This window comes from Lactuca serriola, chromosome 4, assembly GCF_051521515.1.
Source record: "Lactuca serriola cultivar US96UC23 chromosome 4, Lser_US96UC23_V15, whole genome shotgun sequence".
NCBI classification, from domain to species: Eukaryota; Viridiplantae; Streptophyta; class Magnoliopsida; order Asterales; family Asteraceae; genus Lactuca; species Lactuca serriola.
The window spans coordinates 96,621,204-96,629,708 of NC_136411.1; the positions used below are offsets into that span (position 1 = coordinate 96,621,204).

General features: G+C 33.0%; 1 long non-coding RNA gene across 1 annotated transcript; it reads left to right on the forward strand.

Moving 5' to 3' along the window:
- The first annotated feature begins 6,433 nt into the window (after positions 1-6,433).
- On the forward strand, positions 6,434-8,220 carry LOC145102151 (uncharacterized). The gene is made up of 2 exons (XR_013706051.1): positions 6,434-6,831; positions 8,017-8,220. It is a non-coding gene; the product is annotated as an uncharacterized LOC145102151 (long non-coding RNA).
- Positions 8,221-8,505: the final 285 nt, after the last annotated feature.

Sequence of the window (8,505 nt, forward strand, 5' to 3'; positions counted from 1 at the left end):
CATATATAAACAACATAACACAATAATAATAGCTAGACCCAACTGGTCAACACAAATATAACTATTCTACCACACAGGCACATAGAAACATGCGAGAATCACAAAGATAACTAGCATCCTACATACATAATTTAGTAAGCCGACATTGGTGCCTTCGACTCACAAGTACTGGGAGAAGACTCAACTCACACTGCCGAATCACACAGATGATCCCTAGCTGCTGGCTGACAGATTCCCTGAACTGTCAATATCAAAACAACGTCCAATTAACATTTAGGTTCCAGTCCATAACCATAAATCCACACTCGGGGTAAAAAGACCATTTTACCCCTAACCTAGCTTAGTCCAAGACTAAGGCCCAAACTCACAATCTGAAAGGCCCAAAAGCAAATAATCAACCAAGGCCCAAATACGACCTAATTTTCCAAATTGGGCCCAAACCCCTTACATGGGCCTTACCCTAAAGCCCAACCAATTTTCCTAGTCCAAAACTCTTGTTCTCAAATAGCCCATTAATAACTCAAACACCCAAGCCCAAAAGGAAGCCCAACTAGAAAGCCCAAATGCAAAAATCCACCTGGCTGAGTACGCATGGTGTACTCAGCTGTACCCTAAGCATACATGCATTTTGGCTTGTACGTTGCGCGTACAGACTTGTACGCCTAGCATACTCATCCATTAAGCCAAAAACTCCATTAATCACTTAGTGCCCAAGACTAGGAGTCTAAACCACAAATCTATTTCTTAAAGAACTTCTACAACCATAAAGTCATTGACTTGATGAGTTTGCATGCCCCAAAAGAACCCAACATCAAAATAAAGCATTATACATTCACCAAATGGACACCATCTCATGTATGGGGGATTCCAAACCCTAAATGAGACAACTTTAAGCATCTAGAACCTCAGAAACACTAAGAGTGGAAACTCATAGCTCCTGGAGTGGTACCAAACCACTAGATCTCATTCTTGGGACCAAAATGTACCAAAACTCATACAAACTAGATCTAAGCTGACAATAAACAAGATCAAAGCTTTTTATCTCAAAAAATATGGAAATGAAGCACATAATCAAGATCCACAAGCTCTTCCTTGATTCCCAACCTTGCACCAAACTCCATCTTCTTGGACATGACCCAAAAACACCAAAATGCACATCATGAGCTCAAAATCACAACCATGGAGGCTTAGCGATGATTTATAGGATTTTGGGGACTTGGAGGCTGGTAAGGGACCAACCAAAAAGACTTAATGAGATTATATAGTCTACAACTCCAAGAATTAGGGTTTTCACATTTCCCTCGTATGCCCGGCGTACTCCTTGTACGCCCAGCGTACGAGGTCTCACACCCCATACCAAACCCTCACAGTACGCTAAGCGTACACATCATTAAGCCCAACGTAATACCCCTCACATCAATTTGCCCTGTGTACTCCCAAAGTACGCCCTACGTACTAGGGTTCCTTCTCAAACCCTTAGGCACTCTAAAGGCCATAACTTCTTCGTTATAAATCTGATTCCGAAAATCCTTATATCCATGAAAAGGTAATGAGAAACTCTTCACTTCAATCAACTCGTACCTGCCTTACCACATCCCGAACAAACATCCATTTTCCATAGAAGCCCGAGATGAGATATTACCAAAATATACTTTGGCTCCAAAGCACAAACCGAATACCCAAATCATCCAAATTTGTGACAACCTGTAATTTCAATCTTGTAAAAGTCAAACTTGGTCAACTAAAGTGAAACTTAACCAATAAAAGTCAAACTTGTGCTTTGATGTAATCTTAAGGTTAGATTAATAATCTTTACATATTTAACACTTCGTTATAAGGGGTGTGGAAATTTGAAATTTAAACACTCAAAATCCGAGGAGCCTCATAGGAACCGAAAACCCCCTTTGCAACCGTAAACGTCTCGCAACTGAGAACCTCATTTTCGGCTGTGAACTCACTTCGGACCGTAAACTTTCGGCTCACAGCCGTAAACTCCTTCAGACCGCAAAATCTACCCTATATATATGTGTGTGTGTGTGTGTGAAATAATCCTCACTTCTACACTTCTAGCCGAAAACTAAAGCATTTTTTCTCAAGATCTTCAACCAAAAACCCCTAGTTTTCTCTCAACTATCATCCGAGGATCATTTGATTCACCTTCGGATCTTGATAAGAGCATCTAGCGTTCTTCTTTTTCATCGATCAATCACCCTTAATTCATGGGTTTACAGCCATAAACCCTTGAATCTCCTTGGTTTCACTAAGAGCACACACTTGAGTTTACAACCGCAAACAGTTGAATCTTCAAGTGTCTGTGAACCGTTTGCGACCGTAAACACCGAAGCCCAGCCGTGAACTCCAAGCAGTCACTCGATTTCGCTTCTAACACTTATTATGTAAGTAATTCTTACATCCTAGGTTGTTTCCTTAACACCTTTGAGGTTATATTCACTAACTTCATGTCAATATATCACGTGAATTGCTATTTAGGACTTGGTTTTGTCCCGGGAGCTAACTAGTAGAATCAAACATCCTATATCAAACATTTAATCTAATCACTCACTTAAGGTGAGTTCATACCCCTACAATTTACCCTTTTAAATGCTTTTTAGGGGGGAATACAAGTAGAACACAATATAATTGTGTTAATCATTTACATGTGGAAACAAACAAACAAAAGGATTTATTATGCTTAAATGTTGTTAAAATCACTTAAAAACTCTTTTAAACTATTTTTAGATTTCTATTTATATCAAAATCATATTCGTGTACATATTTATGTATAAGTATGCTTTAATTGACTTAGGACTATTGCTAAATACCGTAACTCCTGTTCCTTGTTTGGTTGTGGGCTTAGGGTAGGATCACTAGTCCGACTGTCGGTTAAATCATAGTTATACTTGCTAAATATATGCATGAATATTAAACCCCATTTTCAAGGAACATACTTAACTCAGTTGCATATGTTGGGCAATTGAGTCTTTTCTCCAAATCAGTAACAGTTCAAACAAACATACTAGTAAACTATAATAGATATAGTTTAGAGTTCAAACAAACATACTAGTAAACTATAATAGGTATAGTTTAGAGGATCACTACTTTCTATTTTCTAGTACAGAGAAACAATACATGAATCAATAATTGTAAAAAAGTTACAAATTATGACATACAAAGTCAGTCGTGAATGTATGTTGTATGTTTGTCGTAATTATATAAAGGTATGTCATAAAGTTTATGACAGACTAAATGTCTGTCATTTTCAATTAGACATGACTTTCAATGACAGACTAAAGTTTGTCATGTATAGGCATTTACGACAGTCATTGTCTATAAAGGAAAGCCTTTTTTTTCTCTCTTTCTTTCTTTCTCTCTCTCTCTCTCTCTCTCTCTCTCTCTATATATATATATATATATATATATATATATATATATATATATATAGACAAACACACATATACACTCACACAAGAGAGAGAGAGAGAGGGTTAGGGTTTCTAAAAAATCACTCAAAGGATGATGGAGGTTGAGAATGATTAAACCCAATGGGTTAATGGCCTTTAAATACCCCAAAACCCTAATTAAAACGTTCAGCCCAATGGAAAAACGTGTAATGTCCGGATAAAGGGCATGACACGCCTCCGAGTAAAGTCACAGATTATAAGTTTTTCATATTTTAGCGAATTAAGAAGAATAAAACCATAATAAATTACATACCGGTAATACGGATGTTACAATAAATGAGAATGACAACATTTGTGTGTTATATATTTATGGCGTGCATTTCCGACATACAATTTAATGTGTCGTAAATTTTGAAAATTTTTAAAAAATTGATATAAATTTTACTCATACAATTATGAAATACGTTACATATTTATAAAGTTATATATATATATATATATATATATATATATATATATATATATATATTTATAAATGTCCTCATATTTAAACTAAATCACATCTAATAATTCCATTATACAAAAATATCATGTATACATAGAACCACAAGTCATTACACATAAAGTTTAGTGTCATATATAAAGGAGTGTAAAATGATTGTCCAACATATCCCTTAATAGGAAAAACCTCATCAATTCCTCCAACTATATAAAACGCTTGTTTAACAAAATCATCATACTTTCCATCCAAAAACACCATGCCCAAATCAGCAATAAACAAAATTCAACAACATTTTTGGCAAAACAAACAATACATGGACGATAATGCAATTTACTAAACTGACCTGGAAATCTACATTTCATTGGTACTTCACCAAACAATTATTCTACTCAATGAAATCAAAAGGCAGTGTCCTAATAACAAACAATTTAAATACTCAATGCTTTAATAAGATGAAAGGAAAACATTTAAAATCTAGGTTAGTGAAACATTTACCACATAAGCTCCGACTTTGCTCATCTCTCTCTTTTGAATCTCGACTTTTTCTCTTCTTTTTTTCACATAATCAATGTCACAAGCTCCATTATGTTTGTATTGCAAGTAATTTGGATGTAATAGCAAAAATTAACGAAAGTAAAAGTTAGAAAGCAACTTACATAGAACTTATCAAAATACTTACAAAGAAACACTAGGGTGTTTTTTTTTTTTTTTTTTTTTTTTTTTTGCCAAAAGCTCTTCATGACTTCTTTTATCTCCGGTAACGCTTCACACATCTTCTACATAAAAAAACACGCCTCTTTTTTTATTTTTTGCTTTAAAAAACCTAACTCATCAAACATTACCTCACTTTTAGAGAATGAATTTATTTTACTTATTTTAGTTATAAATTTCGTCAAAGTTTCTTTTACTTAAAAACAAACTGATGATAATGTTTACAAAGTCCGAATGTATTAATATAATATTAGCTTTCTTAGTTATTAGAAGTTTTTTTTCTATGGTTTTCTAAAATATTTAATATAAAGTTCTGTGAATTTTTGTGATTTTCACGGTACTTATTTTCTATTGAGGTGTCCATTAGGCTATAAAGAGTGGTAACACTCCTAGCATTATGCCACATTATTTTTTTTGTTGCCATGTTACTTTTTGGCCTGTCATCTTGTTAACATCTTTTTCTTAACATTTTATAGGAAGTGGTAGCATCCTTAACACTTCCTAATTTTTTTTTAATAATTTTCTTTATCAAAATTAAATAAATTATATTTTTAATACACACATTTCATATTAAATAAATTATATTTTTGTAAAACACAAAAATTTAATATTAAATAAAAAGGTTTTTATTTTGAACAAAACATACTAAGTTGATGAAGCTTTAGGGACCAAATATGTACCTTTTTTTTATTTCTTCTTCAATAATTCCCTGTTGTTAAAAGAATGCATCTTCTTCCCCAATTCTCTGTTAAACAAACGCAACAAAAATGGAACAATCGAATCATTGAAAAGAAGAAGGAAGAAGAAGAAGAAGAAGAAAATGAAGCCGACAACCAATGATTTCCCTTTCTTTCCTCTTGCTCTTTCTCTTTCTTCTCGGTGTCCAGCTAGCGAGCTCTCTTTGGCGAGGGACCTAGCGACTTTAATGGGAGTGGTGGAGATGAGGCTAGCGAGCCACTCCCTCTAGCCTTAGAAAATCACATATCAAATAATCACTATCTCGTGAAAACCTGTGACATTGATTGAGATGATTAATTTTATATTTTTGTCAATGATGGGTCTTTTGCTTTTCAGAATATGTGCATATACTCTGATTTGTCGTTTCGAAATAACCATATGTTTTGATGCTAATAATGAAGACGAGGTTGAAGAACATAGTACTGCTGTGACTGGAAAAATATGACTCAATTACAAGATGAAATTGTCGAGCAGTTAACGTAATATATGAAATGAATGGTTTTTTAAGTGTTTATTTATGGTTGTAAGATTTATATTTCAATGTTGTAAAACTAAAATTATTTAAATTTTGCTGAAAAAATCTTTTAAGTTCAAAAATCGGTTTATTAACATTTCAGTATATTTTATTAGTCAGCAGACGTTAAAAAACAAATGGTCTTCTACTTGCATACTGCATAAGTTTGATCCACCAGTTCAGTGTAGATATATGCAGATATGGTCCGTAGACTGCAAAAATTTGCTTCTGAAATAACAAAGAGCAGTTGATAAGAACAAAGTAATTGTTTATGCCTTGTTTTCACAAGTCATAAAGAAATTGGGGATGTTAAGGGGAGGCACACCTATTTTTTGGGCTCATATATATATATATATATATATATATATATATATATATATATATATATATATATATATATATATATAGAGAGAGAGAGGTTCATGTATTCCAACTAATTATTATATGGATGTAGGAATGATTGTGGACCAATAAAAATTAAATAATTAAATAAATCAATAAGGGTTATGTTGTAATTTGGTAAATGAATTCCATAAATACTCCCTATAACAATAGTAGCATTGACTTTTAAATAAATTAGTAAGCGTGCATCTTGCTCCTCAATAGATTCAATCTCCCACCCGAAAAACCCCTCGTTGTATACATCCTATCGCATGGCTCCCCTTTACAACTCATTGGTGTAGTAGTCCTATCCCACCCTTCCGCCATCATCGCCCTCCTCCGGATTGATCCAGGTGGCGAAGAACTTTAGAAAGATCCGACCATCCCCGATGTCGCCCCTCTCTCATCACCAGAAAGTGTTCGGAAATCCCTCACTGATCCTCCACGAGTTCTAATCGGATGTTGTGATTGATCGGCTCTCAGGTTTACAACATCTAAAACCCTTATTGACCAAAAAATCGTCGTCGTCCTCAAGGGCTCCTCCAATGTCGGAGGCGTTGTTACCCTCACTCAAGAAGACAATGGTATGTATCTCTTCCCCTATCCACCATTAAACAGTTCGTTTGATTTAGTCATTATTTTGATTTATTTGATTTGGATTTTGATTTTGATTCTATTTTCGTTCAACTTAATCTGATTTGGAAATCTGTGCGCATAATTATGTGTTTTGATCGTAAACAGAGATAATTACCGATCTTCCTATCATCTGTCTTTTCTCTTTAGGATGGGGTAAGGGGTAGGGAGATTTCTTCCGATTAGGATCACAAGTATTTATTGGTTGGTGAAATAAGTATTTATAACTTTAATGTTTGCATGATGAGCATTCATACTAGATTAAACATGTCATGTGACAATCAGTTTCTGTAGTACATTAACTGGAGATTGAGAGGCACTCTTGGGATCAATTTGCTAAATTATACATTGCATTAAGGCAGAGGCTAGTTTTAGATCAATACACATTAAGATTTAGTGGTGCTTTAACACCCGTGATTGCTTTCTTTTCATCTTGGTTGGTTTTTTGCTTTTTGGAGTTCATCTTTTTGTTCCTCCCGGAAAGTTGTTTTTTATAATTTTAACCAAAGAAATGTTTTGTATTAGAAACTAGATTTGTGTAAAATTTTATACATACTGAAACTTGCATGCTTTGTTATATGTCTCAACATGCCACTCAAATTTTTGAACAGTCCTGACTTATACATACATACAGGATATGTTTGCTCAATATTTTTCATCTTCTATTTCATACTTATTCATTGCTTCTGATTAACATATGCTTGCTCAAATATTTTATTATTAATAGTAAGTTTGAATAACTTAATCATATTTACATTGATTTCCAATAGATGGTGGCAAATTCCGATTTTGTGTGAATATATGAGTGTGGTTGTGTTTATATGATTAAATATCATGAACAATTAAATACATGTTGTAAGCTGTGTTTCTTCCATAATTGAATCTTTGAATTTCAATTATGTCGGAATGGAATCATGAATTCCGATTATGTGGGAATTAAATCTCGACATTTCCTCCGTGATTTGTGTATTTTCTACAATTCCAATTTTGTTGGAATGGAATATGGATATTTTCTCACAAATTATTCTTGGTGCAATTCACAAGTCCGCATATTTTTCCAAAGGAATTTAGTTTTTTATTTTTCATTTGCTAATGCTTTATTGGATTCTAAGCTACAATTGGATTTGTTTTTACAGAAGTTGATGCTTGAAGACACAAAACTGAAAGAGATTATTAGAAACATTATTCTTTTAGAATGTATTAATGTCTTTTTAGATTTTGATGTTTTTTCCCGATCTGAAAGTTTTTTTTAGTTTTATTCTTTAACAATAAATATAATTCTTAGCAATTGTTATCCGTATTCTATAAGAATTAATGTAATTTTTGTTTTTATTCTTCAATTGATGGTTCGAGAAGTTGTTATCCTACAAGAAGTTTTAAAGTCATGATCAAGAAATAGGTTCAAGAATATTTTTATTTTTTTTGTGGTTCAAGAATATTTTTATTTTTGAATATACTCATAAACACATTCTATCTTAATGTCCAAATTAAAAGAATTATAATTCGTAAAATAGGATTTTTAAAATTAATAGAATCTATGATCCCTTAAAATATGCAATTTTTCTTTATTAAATCTATACTAATTGACTAAAATACTCTTGTAATTAAATTAGATTGTATTTTTC